General features: G+C 38.0%; 1 protein-coding gene across 1 annotated transcript in view; it reads right to left on the bottom strand.

Annotated features, from left to right (window-relative positions):
• LOC122539960 (speckle type BTB/POZ protein) overlaps nucleotides 1-17,791 on the bottom strand; it is a 125,127-nt gene that overhangs the window by 82,648 nt on the left and 24,688 nt on the right. The window contains exon 2 of the mRNA XM_043675190.1: nucleotides 131-219. The gene's annotated coding sequence lies outside the window, so the exon portion shown is untranslated. The remainder of the gene's footprint in view (nucleotides 1-130; nucleotides 220-17,791) is intronic.

Here is a 17,791-nt window from a genome sequence, read left to right as displayed (position 1 = left end):
AAAAGCAATCAGGTGGGTATGTTAAAAGCACAAATGCAACCTGTGTATGAATATATTCACCTTGGACTTCATTAACCACTTGATACTCAAATAGAATGAGATGATTTTTATTGCACTGAAAAACACTCACCTTTCTTAATTTATTACAGTCTCTCTGTACTTCAATACCACGGAGTACTGCAGAAACCTTTTAACCGCAAAATTCAGTTATAATCATTCCTGTAAAAAAAAATTAAAAAGTTGCTGAAAAACTTGCCTCATTTTATTTTTATTTAAAACAGTGCTTCCATTTTACTTTTAATAGTATTAGAAATTTGGCATTAGTCGTACTAGATATCAACTTAAGAAAACCAGAATGTGTGAATTTTGACAATATTTAGTAAGTACAAAAATTATTTGGAGGGGAAAAAACTTCACTTTTCAACACGGTTTCTCCGCCTTCTTGGTCACCAAACCATCTGTAACCAAAAGTCAACTTGCATCGGACCACAAGGCAGTCATGGCTACTTTGATAGCAGCCACCATCAAGGACCCTAAAGGGTCAGCTTTAAGTTGGATTTTAACTCAGGCTTTCCTCCCTCTTTTTTTCTGCTGAAATAGCAGCACAAAACAGTGACGCAATCCTAATGACTGCTACTACTTAAGTTGGTGTATCCCAGAAAATGCCAATTTGGCAAGTGATGGTTTTATGGCACAGTAGAATTGTCCCCATCTCTGGCTCAGAGAATCCAGATTCAAATCTCACTTGCTCCAGAAATGAGACATGTAAATGTTTGAACAAGTTAATTAAAATATGTACATCTGCAAATCCAAGATATGTGTGATGAAATTCAAACTTGACATTTGTCTGTTCGTCATTTTAAAAACCCAGAGAAATATCAAATGTTCAATGCTTTTAACACCCAAAACAAGAAACCTACAATTTAAGCCCAACTGTCAACTGAAGAAATTGTCATTATGTTTGCTTTATGCAATCTAAAAATACAAATCATACAGAGGATGAAAGAGTTTATCTTAAAGAAAAAAGATGCTTTCTCTTGCCAGGTTTTTCTTTCAAGTCACGACAGAAGGAAAACAGGTAATCCAGGTAATTACAAGTCAGTGAGCCTGACATCAAAGGTGGGAAGCTGTTGGAGAAGAAACTGAGAGACAGGATTTATTCACATTTGGAAGTGAACAGATTGTTAGTGAGGGGTTTATGCAGGAAAGGTCACGTCTCACCAACCTGATTGAGTTTTTATGAGGTGGTGACAAGAATGATTGATGAGGGAAGGGCAGTGGATATTGTCTACATGGATTTTAATACAGCATCTGGTATGGCACCTCACAGCAAACTGGTAGACTCTCATGGGATCCAGGGTGAGCTGGCTCGATGGATACAAAACTGGCATGGTTATAGAAAAGTATAGCAGTGAAAGTGTACTTTTTGGAATAGAGATCTCTAATGGTGTACCACAGGGATCACTGGTGTGTTTGTAATACGCAAAATGAAGCAAAATGTAGGTTGTCCGATTAGTAGGTTTGCAGATGACATTAAAATTAACAGAGTTGCAGGTAGTGAGGAGGACTGTCAAAGGATACAGCAGGATATAAATCAATTACAGATTTTGGGCAGAGAAATAACAAATGGAATTTAATCCAGACAAATGTGAGGTGATGCATTTTGAAAGATCAAAGTTAAGTGTGAATTACACAATAAGTAGCAGAACCCTAAGGAGTAGTGACAGAGGGATCTGGTATACAGGTTCACATATCCCCAAAGTGGCAACACAGATAGATAAGGGGGCTAAGAAGGCATCAAGTATAAAAGTTGGCAAGTTATGTTATGTTATGTATAAAACTTTAGTTAGGCCACATTTGGAATAATGCATACAATTGTGCCACACTACCAGAAGGACATGGATGCTTTGGAGAGGGTGCAGAGAAGGTTTACCAGGACGTTGCCTTTTCTTGAAGGCTTTGGTGACGAGGAGACATTGGATAAACTCGGACTGTTTTCACTGGAAAGACAAAGGCTGAGGAGCGACCTGATGGAGGTTTACAAATTGATGAGGGGCACAAACAGGGTGAACAGTCAGAGGCTTTTCCCCAGGGTGGGAAGGTCAACTACAAGAAGGCACAGGTTCAAGTTTAGGGGAAAAGTGTGGGAAAAAAAGTTTTCATAGAGGGTGGTGGATGCCTGGAACGCACAGCAGGCACATTAACTACAGTTAAGAAGCATCTTGACAGACACGAATGAGGCAAACAGAAGAATAAAAACTATATACGGGTAATAGGTAGTGAGTCTAAATAAGGATTAGGAATCAGCACAACCCTGGTGGGCCAAAGGCCCTGCTCCTGTGATGTTATTGACATGTGGTGGTGAACTAGTTACAAAAAAAAAAGCCAACAACTCAAACAGATTCTACCTGAAGGTCCATGAAAATCAACAGGAATAAACAGTTTCAGAAGGGGTCAAGAACGTGAAGAATACAAACTTTCAACAGCTGCAAACAAGTCTACTGCACTGTTCCTGCAACAACATTCTAATCAGTTTGAGATTCATGCCTTCCCGTTCTTTAGTTCTCATGCTGTCCTTGGAGATTGTCTACAAAGTTAACTTTGTGAATGTACTACTTTCAGTGAGACTTCATTATAGATGCCATCATATTCTTTATTACAACTAATCCACAACTCGCTCCTTGCAAGCATCAGGTCCACCGTTTATACAACACCTCATTTTCAGTTAATAAGTAGTACAGGAACAAATGGATGACCTTGCTTATGTTTATTTTTGGTATCAAAGTAACACAGCTGCTTGCAGCATTTCAACTGCTATCAGAGCAGTTGGTACCTCATGGGCTATGTATGTTTTACAGCCCGTCATTTGTGTAATTTCTCTGGAGTTTTTAAATCTCAATTTTCAATCATTTCACTAGAAGCAACAGCTCAAGCTGCCACCACTGCAGCAGAAACTCTTTACTGCCTTTGAACCAAAATTATTCTTCACCTTGGTGCCTGGTCTCAGATCATATCAACTATTCAACAAAAAAGTTTTTTTGACAGCCAAGCCTTATCCCATCTCAAATCTTCAGTCACTGGATAGTAATTTATATCAATTGAAAACCCTAGTTACAATGCTCAGTTCAAATCAGAAAAGTAGAAGGACCTTCATATGTTCCTTGGCTTGCACAGCAGCACAACAAAATACAAGACATCAGTGCAAAGGATTAAATTTTGCAGTTAGAATCAAAGAGAGACAAGACATCTGGCCATTTTGTCTCTACCAAATAGGTATCTCAATTACTTGTATTTACTTGCTCCTTCCTCAGGGTCCCATAAATTCCAGTGTTCAAATTCTAATTATCTTTTGAAATATAACTCTGTGCACACAATCTTCTCAAATCCCTGTCAGGTTGTTTGCCCATTATCCCGAAATTGTGCCCATCTTACACCTTCTACCAGCAGAAACAGTTTCTCTCCAGGTGTTCCAACGAAACTACGGAAATAACTCCTTTAATCTTCTTCCTCTAAGGAGGACTCTAATCTCCCTCCTATCATAAAGGATAGCGTGAAACTTGAAAGGGTTCAGAAAAGACTTACAAGGATGTTGCCAAGTTTGGAGGGTTTGAACTATGGGGGAAAGAGATTGAATAGACTGGGGCTATTTTCCCAGTAGCAGTGGAAGCTGAGGGGTGACATATAAAGGTTTATAAATTCATGAGGGGCACGGATAGGGTTAATACACAAGGTCTTTTCCCTGGGGTGGGTGTGTCCAGAACTAGAGGTCATGGGTTTAGGGTGAGGGGGAAGATATAAAAGGGATCTAAGGGGCAACATTTTCACTCAGAGGGTGGTGCATGTATGGAATGAGCTGCCAGAGGAAGTAGAGACAGCTGGTGTAATTGCAACATTTAAAAGGCATCTGGATGGATGTAGGCCAGGTGCTGGAAAATGGGACTAGATTACTTTGGGATATCTGGTCAGCATGGATAAGTTAGACTGAAGGGTCAATTTCCATGCTACACATCTCTATGACTCTCTAATACCATTCTAAAGAATCGCATCTGTATCTCTCCTTGGTCTGAGAAAATATACGAGGTATAAACTGGTAGGAAATGAGTTAAGTTTTGAGTCTTGTGAAACAAGAGGTTCAGCTGAGCATGACTCCGATCAGCTAAGAACTTGCAGTTAACAATGGGGTGCTAGTTAACAAGGTGGGAAAGCGTTCATTATGTACAGTCATTTAACAATATTGGAAGCAAGGTCAGTTTAACAAGATGAAAAGTATTCATTATGTGAAGCCAGTTAAGGTTAAGAACATTCAATGTGTAACAGCAGATGGCTTAATCTTTACTCTTGACACTTATTGAGTGACTGACTGTTACAATCAGCATGTATGTTGCCTTATCTGAATGTTCCTCCCCCTAAAATGACTATATATAATTTATTAAGAAACTGCTCTTGCAGAGAAGACCATAAACTCTTGTTCATGTGCACAAGGGTCACTGTTCACATGCCCTCTCTCCAGGGCCTGGAATAAAGATGAAGGAGGTAAATCTCTACTGTGTCTGAGCATTTTGTTTCGACTGAGGGGGCAAAACGGGACAATAGGTCTTCCACAGATTTGGATAGTACTCAAGGCCTTGCCCAGCAATTCATAAAAGATGTACCATGTTTTCACATTATCACATTATCCCTGTTTTTATACTACATAGGTCTATTTCTAAAGCCACAGATGCCATAGGTTCAACAGATTTCCTTTCTTTTAAAACTGAAAGGATAACAATGTGAAACCTGGTTGTTACTGCAATTCTTCATGGTAAAAGGGACAAAACATTTAAACATTTTTACGTGAACATGACCACACTGCTAGAAAGAACATGCACCACTTGACCAATTAGTGGCACTGTAACTATTAATCAAGTGAAACATCCTACCCAACAGAAATCATTTCAAACAATGTAGTAACTATTTTTAATTTTGCATTCAAATGCCTGCCTACATTATATGCTTAAATCTTGGAATAGGGCTTGACCCCCATGAAAGATCTGTTTGAGGCATGATGGCAGATCCCTGCAAATATGCCAAGCTCAGGTTTCTAACCTAGCTTAGAATTTAATGTACCAAAGGGTAGTCGAAACTTCACTGCGCTAAGATTTCCATGATATTTCAATGATATAAAAATGTCTCAACACCCAAATTTCAAACATGGAGCAATGGATCACCCGTAAACAAAATAAAAGAGATTCTTAATTTACATCATGCAAACTAACTTTAGCTTTCCAGCTTCATTAGAACAAGAAAAAAATACAGCACAGGAACAGGCTCTTCGGCCCTCCAAGCCTGGGCCAATCCAGATCCTATCTAAATCTGTTGCCTATTTTCTAAGGATCTGTCTCTCTCTGCTCCCTGGCCATTCACGTATCGGTCTAGAAAACATACACTTTCCAGGTGGATGTGCCATGAGTCCATGTAATTTATAATATATTTCTTTTAAAATCTGCTTGAAGAAATAATCACTTTTCATACCTTTCCCTGCATCTACTTTGTTGTTCATGATTAGATTAAACTAGATTCCCTACAGTGTGGAAACAAGTTCTTCAGCTCAACAAGTCCACACTGACCCTCTGAAGAGTAACCCACAAAGACCCATGACCCTCTGACTAATACACCTAACATCTAGCATGGCCAAGTCACCTGACTGGCACATCTTTGGACATTGTTACAGACAAATGCTACAGGAAGTGTCATGCCTTCAGTTCACTTTGCAGAAATCACAAAAGGCCAAAGTAACTGCAACTCATACAAGACAAAGATTCTAAACAAAAAAAAACTTTCCTGCAAACACTGCAAGCCCACTCCTAGAAAGTCAAAGTTTTAATCCAGCAAACTTTTCAAAAAACAATGACTTGTTAACAAAACACTACATCTTCCAGAACAAATCACCAGAAAGCCATGAGCTAAGACCAGAATTGGGGACTCACTGAACAAGAGGTCAGGCTAATTTCAAGTTTTAAGCCACGATCTGACGATATGAAATTAGTCTTTTAGAGCCAAGTAAATTGACCCTTATTTATTTACCACTATAACATTATAAATAGATACTTGAAGCTGAATAGTTAATAATTTGTTGAAAAATATTAAATACTTTTAAATTTGTCAGCAGACAAGCATGTTTACATCAGGGAAAAAAATAAATTTACTTTTACTCCTGAACAGGTTCCTTCTCAAAGCATTATTGAAATGGTTCACACCCACTATCAGTTCCTAAAGATTTTCCTCAGTCCCTGCAAAGTTAACAAATAAAATCACTGAACCAGAGCTTTTGAAACAAAAATTGGAATTTGCCAAATATAACTCAGTTTTGAAAAATGGCACCAGTCTAATTTTGAAAATAATAACTAGTCTAATTTTGAATTAATAGCCATTCATTCATTTCTAATACATTACAACACTTTGGAAAGAATCCTGAAATCCAAAGTTTACTCCATATTTTTCTTTGATTTGGCTGTGGTTGTAACAGTTGTCACACCCTAACACCCATACTTAGTGAAAACATAGTATGTTACATATTCAGCTCAGAAACAATAGAGGGTCCAATTAAATATCCATGTTATGTCTCAATGAGAAAGCATACTGTAGAAAGGACAGTAGTGGAATTCAGGTTGGAGTTCTCTTCACCAATAGGACTCCAAAACAGCAAATATGCCCCAACTATAGATATTAAATAAAATTCATCCCAAAGAGATGCTTTATAACCTGATAAACTGGATTCAAAACCAAATGCCAACCGTACATTATGGAGTTAGAATTCAAAGTTTAATATGATCATCACCTAATTATTAAAACTTTCAACAGATTCTCAGGTTATACAAATCAAATTTACTTTGTTGAGCAAAATAAGATATTAGTTATTCTATTAGGGAAGGATGCAGGAATAACCATTTTATTAAAATGAAGAGTCTTCTTACCCTTAAAATAAGTATAAACTTCAAAGTACAAGTTCGATTTTCTTCAGTATGCAGTTAACACCACAACAGAAACTTAGATAAAGATGCATCAAAAGGATTGTGGGACTTCTGTTCCATTTTGATTTACTTTCAAGGAGCACTTACAACAACTGTTTAATCAGGATTGATTGTAGAACCACAGCATCTTAACATTAGGAGTAATAATTATTTTTGACAAACGTTGAGATACAAAATCTTTTGAAAATCTCCATTAAAATAAATGAGTACAATAATTATACTCAGCTTAAGTCCATTGAAAAATTCATTAGGGAATTTAAAATAAACTTGACCTAAAGAGTGGCAAGACCATGAAATTCACCATCATGGACGACATGTAAATAGTATAGAATTATATAACAAGAGCAGGACTTTTACACTTTCAATGGCAAGGTCCTGGGGAGTGTTGCTGTACAAAGAGACCTTAGAGTGCAGGTCCATAGCTCCTTAAAAGTGAAGGCGCAGGTAGGTAGGATAGTGAAGGAGGGATTTGGTATACTTTCCTTTACTGGTCAGAGCATAGAGCACAGGAGTTGGAAGGTCATATTGCGGCTATACAGGACATTGGTTAGGCCAGTGTTGGAATATTGCATGCAATTCTGGTCTCCTTCTTATTGTAAGGATGTTATTAAACTTGAAAAGGCTCAAAAAAAATTTGCAAGGATGTTGCCAAGGTTGGAGGATTTGAGCTATAGGGAAGAGGTTGAATAGGCTGGCGCTGTTTTGCACTGGAGCATCGGAGGTTGAGGGGTGACCTTATAGAGGTTTACAAAATGATGAGGGGCATGGATAGAATAAATAGACAAGGTTTTTTTCCCCCCGGGTGGGGGAGTCCAGAACTAGAGGCATAGGTTCAGGGCAAGGGGGGAAAGATGTAAAAGTGACCTAAAGCGCAACTTTTTCCACACAGAGGGTGGTGTGTGTATGGAATGAACTGCCAGAGGAAGTGGAAGCTGGTACAATTACAGCATTTAAAAGACATCTGGATGAGTATATGAATAGGAGGGGTTTAGAGGGATATGGGCCAAGTGCTGGAAAATGGGACTAGATTAGGTTAGGATATCAGGTTGGTATGGACGAATTTGACTAAAGGGTCTGTTTCGATGCTGTACATCTGACTCCAAGAAGCAGGAGGAGATGACAATAGATGGTTAGGACGCTAGATTTAGATAAGAAAATCTCAGCATCGGCTTGAATATAGCATAACACATGAACTATTTGGGTCAAATGGCTTGCATCAACTTTATTATAGAACAGTGTAAAAATATCCATTTGTCATAATTCTAAGGGGCTCAGAAGTTCTTCATTTTTATTTGAATGAATTCAGAGTCAAATGAACCAATTACAGACCCAAGTCATTTTCAGCAGTCAGGTTTATTGTCCACCCACTGCATGAAAACATCCCTCGAAATAAATTTTACATCACACCTTTCCAGGTCATAGAGTCATAGAGAGATGTGTAAACAGAGGAAAAAAGTCCATTATGTCATACAATGCAATGAGCCTTGACCATTCTGCTTCACAAACCAGGATTATTCCACTGGCCTTCCTTAATATATTTTGCATAACCTTTCAGGCCTCTAAGCATAAGAAACATTGTGTTACAGCTCTCAACTCCATGTATGTGTAATGATAACTGTTGAATCTCACTAACAACTTTGCCCTTGCTGACGCACAAAACAAAGCACAAGCAACAGTACAAAACCGATACACCCCTAACCTTGACCTTGACAAATAAATTCAGTTGTAACACTAGAAGAAAAGTCAACATGCATCTTGCTACTCTATATGCTGCTCTTTAAGTTAGTTATTTCATTTTGTAAATCACAAAAGGTGTGCTATACTTAATTAAATGGCTCACTAAATATCACTGACTTAAAATCGCACCACAAATTTACTTCTTCAGCATTAATTTCAAAATCTACACAAGCATAATGAATCAAAAAGTTTACTGCTCACTTAATAAAATTTCAGCTTAAATTTTTGAAGTAATAAATTTAGGTGCATTCAAATAAATTAATCCAGCAATAGACATTTCCCAATACGGTAGTAGGATATTCCAAAAGTGCTTTTAAGTACTTGAGCAGGTCAAGTTCTTTTCAAAGAAGTGCTGCACCTGTTGCACTGTAGATGAACTGTACACTTTAGTGTTCCACAAAGTAGTGATATAAAAGCAAAACATTGTACATGCTGTAGGTTATCAAATAATGACAGATAGGAAAAAGAATAGATGGGGCTTTTTAAGAGCGACAGGCTGACTGGACAAGGACTGCAAGAATCAGTGCTTGAACCCTAGCTATTCTATACAGGACAAAGCAACAGAATTAGGCCATTCAGCCCTTCAAGTCTTCTCCGCCATTCAATCATGGCTGATATATTTTCTCAATCCCCATTCTCCTGCCTTCTACCTGTAACTCTTAATCTCCTTAATATACGCATGACCTAAAAGAGGGAACCAAATGCAACATTTCCAAGTTTGCTGACAACAAAATGGGATTGAGAGTTGAGGAGTATGAAAGGAGCTTAAAAGGGATTTAAACTAGTCGAATGGATAAACACATGACAGATGCATTACAATGTGCTAAATATGAAGTTATACAGTGAAAAACAGAAAGGCAGAGTATTGGGAAGAGAGTGGACATACAAAAGGGACCTGGGTACCCTTGTACACCAGTGAATGAAGATAGACAGGGAGATGCAATTAGGAGTGCAAATGGTATATTAGTGTTCATTGAAAGTGGAGTTTTGTTCAAAAGTAGGGACATCTTATGGCTGTTACACAGGGCCTTGGTGGGACCTGGAGTACTGAGGACAGTTTTTGTCTCTCTAAGAAAGGGTATATTTTCCATAGTAGTAGTACAGTGAAGATTCACTAAACTGACACCAGGAATGGCCGGAGATGTCCTTTGAGGACAGAGGGGTTTGACTGGGCCTACAGCCTATCTTCAATAGAGAGTTTAGAAGAATGAAAGGGCTATTTAGGACCAAGATGAGGAAATACTCACTTAAAAGTAAACCTGGCATTTCCACTGATGCTACATTCGCCAGTGCTGCACATGACTTCCACCTTAGACTTGGTGCTTAAGTGTGGTATTAAAACCAATGACTTTCATATTTAGAGGCCTACATCTTTGTTAAAGCTTCATATTTGCACAGAAAGCAAAATTTGACAATTTCCTTGCAATCTTACTAGTTTAAAACAAAACTCAAAATTCTACAAAGTTCACCATTGTACCATAGCAGAAGATTTCTACTTTAAAACACAAGTCCAAAACGAATTATACAGAAAAATGGATATTTAAGCTTCATATTTCGGGGGATCTCTTTTTATAGAAGTACCCAAACTCATAAGGATTCTATTTGAATAAATTACACAACAGCATGGAGTTTGCACATTCTCCCAATGTTTGCATGGGCTTCCCCCTACATTCCAAAAAATGTGAATGTTAGGTGAATTGACCATGGGGAACATAGGGTTACAGAGATAGGGTAGGGGTTGGGTCTGGGTGGGACACTCAGTTGGTGAGTACTTGATGGGCTGAATGGCCTTTTTCCACACCTTAGAGATTCTATGATTAGTCTGTTCCTTTGTGCAAAGCAAAATTTTATAGATTTCTGACATTTGCAGTAACAACAGAATGAGCTGGAGATGGTCAGTAAGGCCAGTAGAACATGAGAAGAAAGAAAATAAAAGGTGCAGATCAACATGTTCATCAGAACATTACTCTTCTCTCCAAAGATGCTGAAAGATCTGCAGAGTACTTACTGCATACACTGTTTTTAGCTCCACTTTCCTTACTTTTCCCTAGCATCATGGACCCTTTTGTTGCCTCAGGTATTTATGCAAAACTTTTTGAAAGTTATTAATGGATCAGCTTCCTGTGTTTCCAGGCAGAGTATTCACATTTTGAAACCACAACAGTTAAAAAAATATGAAAAATAAATAAAGCTAAAACATTATTAAATAGCACAAATATCCCTCATAGATCAACAAAGAACATAGCTGCAGATTTTTTCCCCTCTTCCCTTTCCATTCCATCCCCAATATTACTTAAGAATCCACTGGATGTCATGTAGTTTGATCTTGAGAATACACTGCAGAATGGAACTTAATGAAGTCCAATCAGGTAGCAACATCCAGGGGGCACAGACACATAAATGTCAGTGCAAAACTTGTCTAATGCAAGGCCAGAGCATCAGTATATAGCAAATTTACTGCTTCATAGGAGATTAACTAAATTTATATTCTAAACAATGCTTTCTAATGAGACAACATTTTACACAACGGAAAAATTATTTTATTTTCTCATGACTTTGATACCAAGTTTTACAGTTCTCGCATATAGTCAGGCATTAGAAAATTTGGAACCTGAAGAATTAAACAACTCTTCTTCCCCAAGAAGAAACAACAATTTTCCATCATTTGTCTTTCCAACATAGACAAATCAGACATAAAATGACATCAATACTCTTCAGTACACTGCTAAGACATTGTACCAAATGACATTAAAATGTTTTAGATGATTGAAATAGATAAAATAACGACTTGTTTGCAAAGCATGCCAATTTAAATGTCTTTGTAATGTAAATATAGATTTAACACTAACAGGCCAAGATCACAACTAAGCAAGGGTATTTATGTAGACATTTAACATTTTAAAAAACTACACATTGGTACAGTAGTAGCATCCCACAGAGATCAATACTGAAGATCAGTTTCTTACTTGGCATGCTTGGTGTTGTTACAACTAGTCCCTGAGTGAAGTCCCCCAATTTTTTGTGGATAACCCAAATGGATGGATGAACTGACTCCCCTTCATTGCTTACCAGTTGCTTGCAACAAGGTTAATTTACAAAGGATCCGCCCCCTTGTAAGTACGTTCGCCCAGACCAAATGAATTTGTTATAAAAGGAATTAATGTAATCAGACTTTGAGTTTACAATGAAATGAATTTATTAGTTACTAAATAGAAGAATAAATAATACAACAAAATGCAAACTTGTTTATAAACGGAGTCCAAAACAAAACTTTTAAAAAATACACAGATCAGTTTCCAAGTACATAATGAAGATTAGATAGTAGAAAATTGCAGCTATTGCATTAGCTTGTATAGGGAGCATTCATGTTATTAAGTGAGCAGTCAATTATGAGATCCTTGGCTTTGCAGGTTGACCAAAACTATTTTGCCATAATGGCTGGTTGAGAGCACTCGAGTGACAGTCTTTGTTTTATTTTGAAAAAAAAATAACAGTGTAGGGATGTTGAAGAGCAGTTCTCAAACTGATGTACACAGCTCAGAGACCCACAAAAATCAAGGGACCAGCGTATATCAAGCCACTAAAATCCAGGGACCAGCGGATGCAGTTTTGAACTAATCTTTTGTATATACTCCGAGAAGGGTAATACACAAATGTCTTAGCAGGAAGGCATCTACTGCAGACAGAAGGGTGGACAGTCAGCCTATCACCTGCCCTTCATTTAAAACAAAACAATGGACTGTGGATGCTTCAAATCAAATTGCTGGAAAACCTCAGCAGGTCTGGCATCATCTACGGAGAGAAAACAAGGTTAACATTGAGTCGATAGACCTGGGAGGCTGACTTCAGTGATGGATAGGTTATTGGAGGCAATTCTGAAAGATAGGATTTACAGGTATTGAGAGAGGCAAGGAATGATTAGGGATAGTCAGCATGATTTTCCACAAGGGAAATCTTGTCTCACAAAATTGACTGACTTTTTTGAGGAAGCAACCAAGATGATTGATGAGGGCAGAGAGGTAGACACTGTTTATTTGGACTTTAGTAATGCTTTCGACGAGGTTCTGCATGGTAGACTAAAGTTAGATCATAGACTTCACGACGAGCTTGTCAACTGGATACAAAACTGGCTTAACCGCAGGAGACAGAGGGTGGCAGCGGAGGTTTGTTTTTCAGATTGGAGGCCTGTTACCAGCAGTGTTCCATAGGGAACAGTGCTGGATCCACTTTGGTTTGTCATTTATATAAATGATTTAGATGAGAAAATAGAAGGCTTGTTAGTAAATTTGCGGATGACAACAAAATTGGCGGTATAGTGGACACTGAAGAACGCTACCTAAGATTAGAAAAAAGATCTTGATCATTTGGGTCAATAGGTTGAGAAGTGGCAGATGGGGTTTAACTTAGACGTGAGTTATTGCATTTTGGTACATTAGGTAAGGGCAGGACTCAACTAAACATAGGGCCTTAGCTGGTGTTATAGAACAGAGATGTCAGGATTTAGGTACATAATTCTTTGAAGTTTGCATCGTATTTTGACTGGGTGGTTAAGGCATTTAGCACACTTGCCCATCATTGCTCAGATCTTTTTGAGTGTAGGAGTTGTTGTCATGTTCAGGTTGTACAGGACATTTGAGAGGCCTCTTCTGGAGCATAGTGTGCAGTTCTGGTCGTCCTGATATAGGGAGGATATTATTAAGCTGGAAGGGTTCAGAAAAGATTTACCAGGATGCCAGGAATGAAGGGTTTGAGTTATAAGTACAGGCTGAATAAGCTGAGACTTTTTCCACTGGAGCATAGCAGGTTGAGGGGATGACCTCAAAAGGTTTATAATATCATGAGGCAGAAAGATAAGGTGAATAGGAGGCGTATTTTCCCTAGGTTGGGGGATTCCAAAACTAGGTGACATACTTTAAAAGTGAGAGGAGACAGATCTAAACAAGACACGAGGGGCTTCTGTTTTCTTTTTACAGAGTGGTTCATGTAGAATGAAATTCCAGTGGAAATGTTAGATGTGGGTACAGTTACAACATTTAAAGAACATAGGAATAAGTACATGAATAAGAAAAGTTTGGAGGGATATGGGCCAAGTGCAGGCAGATGGGATTAGTTTAGTTTGGGATTATGGTCAGCATGGACTGGTTGGACCAAAAAGTGTATGACTTTTGATCCTTCTTCAGTGTTCTAAAGAAGGACCCAAAACATGAACTCCACTTTCTCTCCACAGATGCCGCCATACCAGCAATTTCTGATTTTATTATCTCATTAGTCTGTTTGAAACTCTCCTGATGTTACACGAGTATGACATTCTATGGGCTCACAAAAGGACTCTTTCAGACAGTTACTGAGTTTACATCTGTAGTCAGTTTTTCACTCTGGCAGTCCTCTTTTAAAAAAACACATGATGGAATATGTCCATAATACAATGGACCATAGTTCCACAATCTTCATAAGTGGAAAAACAGGAATACTTGTGTTCATCCTTACTGACCTATGTTTTGGGTTTAAATGCAAAGAAAAAACAGCAAGGCACAGGTTAATACATTGGACATATAAAGTTTGACATAATTAGTCCAAAATAAATTTTAAAAATAGCGACCGAAGGGTCTGTTTCCATGCTGTACATCTCTATGACTCTATAATGAAAGAGGGGCAAATGGATGGGGAATTCATGATCAAGGCAATTGAGGAAAATAAGTCTCTACAGCTTGTACGCTCATTAATAATAAAAATCTAAGATGCAAACAGCAGACAGACACAAAAAGCATAATATAAAAGGCACACAGGGTTAAACAACCTGAACTGTGCTCAGACGAACTAGAAGGAAAATGAACCTTCTAGCTCAGCGAGCAAACCTACATCCAGAATAGTATGAGGTGACTAAAGATTAATACGATGGAGGGCTCAAAACATACTGACAGATTAGGAATGAAGTAACTAGCCCCTAGCAGCAGCCAATAAAAGGATATCAAAATTCCAATTAAGCTGTATAAAAACATATCTGTTAAGAAATGTGTCTCTGGGTTTGGATATCTGATCAGCATGGACGGGTTAGACCAAAGGGTCTGTTTCCATGCTGTACATCTCTATGACTCTAAATGACAGAATGAAGAAACTGCTCAAAAGGCCACAAATGCAAAGTTGATTGAGATGATTAAAAAGGGTAATGAATACTTAATTAGAAAGTAAACACATTCAGGGATTAAGGAGCAAAGGACAGAGCTCCATGGTGAGCAAAACAGAGCAGGCTTAGAAGACTAATAACCTACTATAACTCTACCTTATCTTCCTTACTAATTAAATGTTAAAAAGCTTTAAAACCTGTCTCTCATGTAGAAAAACTGGTTGTGTTCCAGTGACAACTGCAGTCTATCAATTTGAGCCAGTAATTAAGTCAATCTGGTCAAGATCTTCAAATCAGAAAAATCCAACTCCTTTTTGATTTAACCACCTTCCCTTAACAGGCTTTGCATGCAATTCAATCAATTAGAGAACATGAGTGATTTACTGGAGGGTGATTTACAGATGGAAAAATAGGACTGATTTAGTGATGGGGAAAGGGGAGCAGAAGGAGGAGTGCTTCAGTTGTGTATTTCCAAACGTCTAAAGAAAAAAGGCAAAACAGAAACAAGATTATCAAAACCAGCATTCAACTCCCACTTGCTCCAGGAGGTATGTAATAACAGTTTGATTAAATCAAGGGGATCTTGCAGTGCAGTGGAACAATACCTACCTCTGAGCCAGGAAGCCTGAATTCAAGTCCCACCTGCTTCAGACAGGTGTTGTAACATGCTTGAACAGGTTGATTGGAAATATCTATGGAATCTTGATGAAACATCACCTCAAGTATTTTGGGGTTCTTGCAGCACAATGGTAATATTGCTGACTCTGAGCCAGGAAGCACAGGATCACGTCCCACCTGCTCCAGATGTTGGTAACACCTCTGAACAAACTGATTAGTAAGTATTTCCCAACTTCTAAACTGGAGCCCTAGGATTATGGTTGCACCCCCTAAAGGTGGGTCAGAGTATGTCTGAACAGATTGATTACGGAAAAATTAAAATCAGCGTTTTCATGAGGCTGTCAAACTTATGCAGTGAAACAGCACTAACTTGCCAAGGTGGGCTCATAAACTCAGAAGTCAAAAACATAGGAAAGACTCTTCAGTCCATCAAGTCTAGAACAAAAACCTTCCAACTATTCTCGTTCCATTTTTAAGCACTCAGCCCACAGCATTGTATCCATTAGCATGGCAAATGTATAACTAAATACTACTTAGGAGGGTTTCTGCATCTACCACCGTCACAGACTAAATAGGAGCAAGAGAATGACAGGCTGGCCAAAGTAATTAATTTCCTTTGTAACCAATCAATTTGTGACAAATCTTGTGTGCACACTTTACAAATTCCATCATACCAGGGGTCCCCTTGTGGCACAGAGGTAGAGTCCCTGGCCTCTGGACTGGAGATCCAGGTTCAAGTCCCAGCTGCTACAGAGGTGGATAATAACATTTCTGAACAGGCTGATTAGAAAAATAAGTTTAAAAAAAAAAATCCTACATACTTTGGAGAGGCAGTAGCCTAATGGTATTACCAATGGATTGTTAATCCAGAATCCTGCCACAGCTGATGGAAGTTGAATTCAATAAAATGATGGCCATGAAACCGTTATTGATCGTCAGAAAAAACCCATTTGGTATGAAAATCTTAATTGTTTTTGAAAACATTTATGGGTTGTGGACAATTTTTATTAAAAATTTGCTTACTTAAAAACTAACTAGTATTTTATAAGATTGGTTTAGAAATACACATTTGTACAGAAAGTGAACTGGATAAATAAATGCAAATAAATGCCTTTATAACATACACTTTGACAGATTCTGCAAGCAGGTTATGAATAGACAACCACGGTCAAAGTAGAGTATTCCTTAACTGACACTATATATTACTGTCAGCTTTAACTGTTGCTTATTCAAATCAACAAAGTTACTTCAGACTTGCTTTAAACTACATAATACATTTTGCAGTCAATGCCAGATAGGCTGTCAGAACAGAATTTGCAGTTAATATAATTTGCAGTGATGGAAAAGATTTGCATGCCAGTGAAAAATGCAGTATTCCCTTATTAACTGCAAAATGCATTCTATATTTCCTCTCAAAAATATTGTAGGCAAAAATAGTTTCTATCTTTGCTTGCGTACACAGGACATAATTTTAAAGTTTACAAGCAAGTCAATGTACTAAACATTGGAGACAAACAATAATAAACTTCAGTGGGACGTGACCAGGCACAGGTCAGATTAAATTTAACAGGAAAATGTGTGGAAAAATGCTTTAGTCAGTAAAATTAGGAGAGACGATATGAACTAAATACTACAATTTTGCAGGAATGAGACAACAAGAATATACATGCACATAAATCTTTGAAGGGGAAAGAATAAATTTAAAAAACAATGCAAAAGATTCTAGACTTGATAAATGGGAAAAAAGAGAACAGTAATGCAGCCTTTATAAAATACAAGTCAAACCTCAGTTGGAATAATGTTCAATATTGGGCATGACATTTTTGGAAGGAGGAAACCTCTGAGGATACAGAAGAAATTTACTCAACTGGCATGAAAAGGCAAGGGACATCAGGTTTCAGTGGAACCTGGAAGAGCTGGGAATGCATACTTATTAACGAGAAGGTTAAGAGGAGATCGCTTAGGAGGTTTTTTTAAAAATCACATGCCTTGATGGTGCAGGTAGAGAGAGGCTGTTTACGTAGAATGCACCACGTGAAAAAATGGTGGTGGAAGCAGATTCAACATTAACCAAAGAGAATTAAGTGCTTGAAGGGAAAAATGGCAATGGAGGAGTTCAGGAGAGTGGAACTAATTAGAAAACTCCACCAAACATCCAATAGAGACAATAGATCAAACAGCTTTATCCTCTACTGCATCATCCAATGATTCCTTGAAGGTTATAGAACTGTTCAGCCCTTTGCATCAGTGCTGGGGCAATCCAGAGTAACACCTCTCTCCTACTTTCCTCTCACAGATCTGC

This window comes from Chiloscyllium plagiosum, chromosome 33, assembly GCF_004010195.1.
Source record: "Chiloscyllium plagiosum isolate BGI_BamShark_2017 chromosome 33, ASM401019v2, whole genome shotgun sequence".
Lineage (NCBI taxonomy): Eukaryota > Metazoa > Chordata > Chondrichthyes > Orectolobiformes > Hemiscylliidae > Chiloscyllium > Chiloscyllium plagiosum.
The sequence above is the reverse complement of the archived record's forward strand: the minus strand, read 5'-3'. Positions and strand labels throughout refer to the sequence as shown.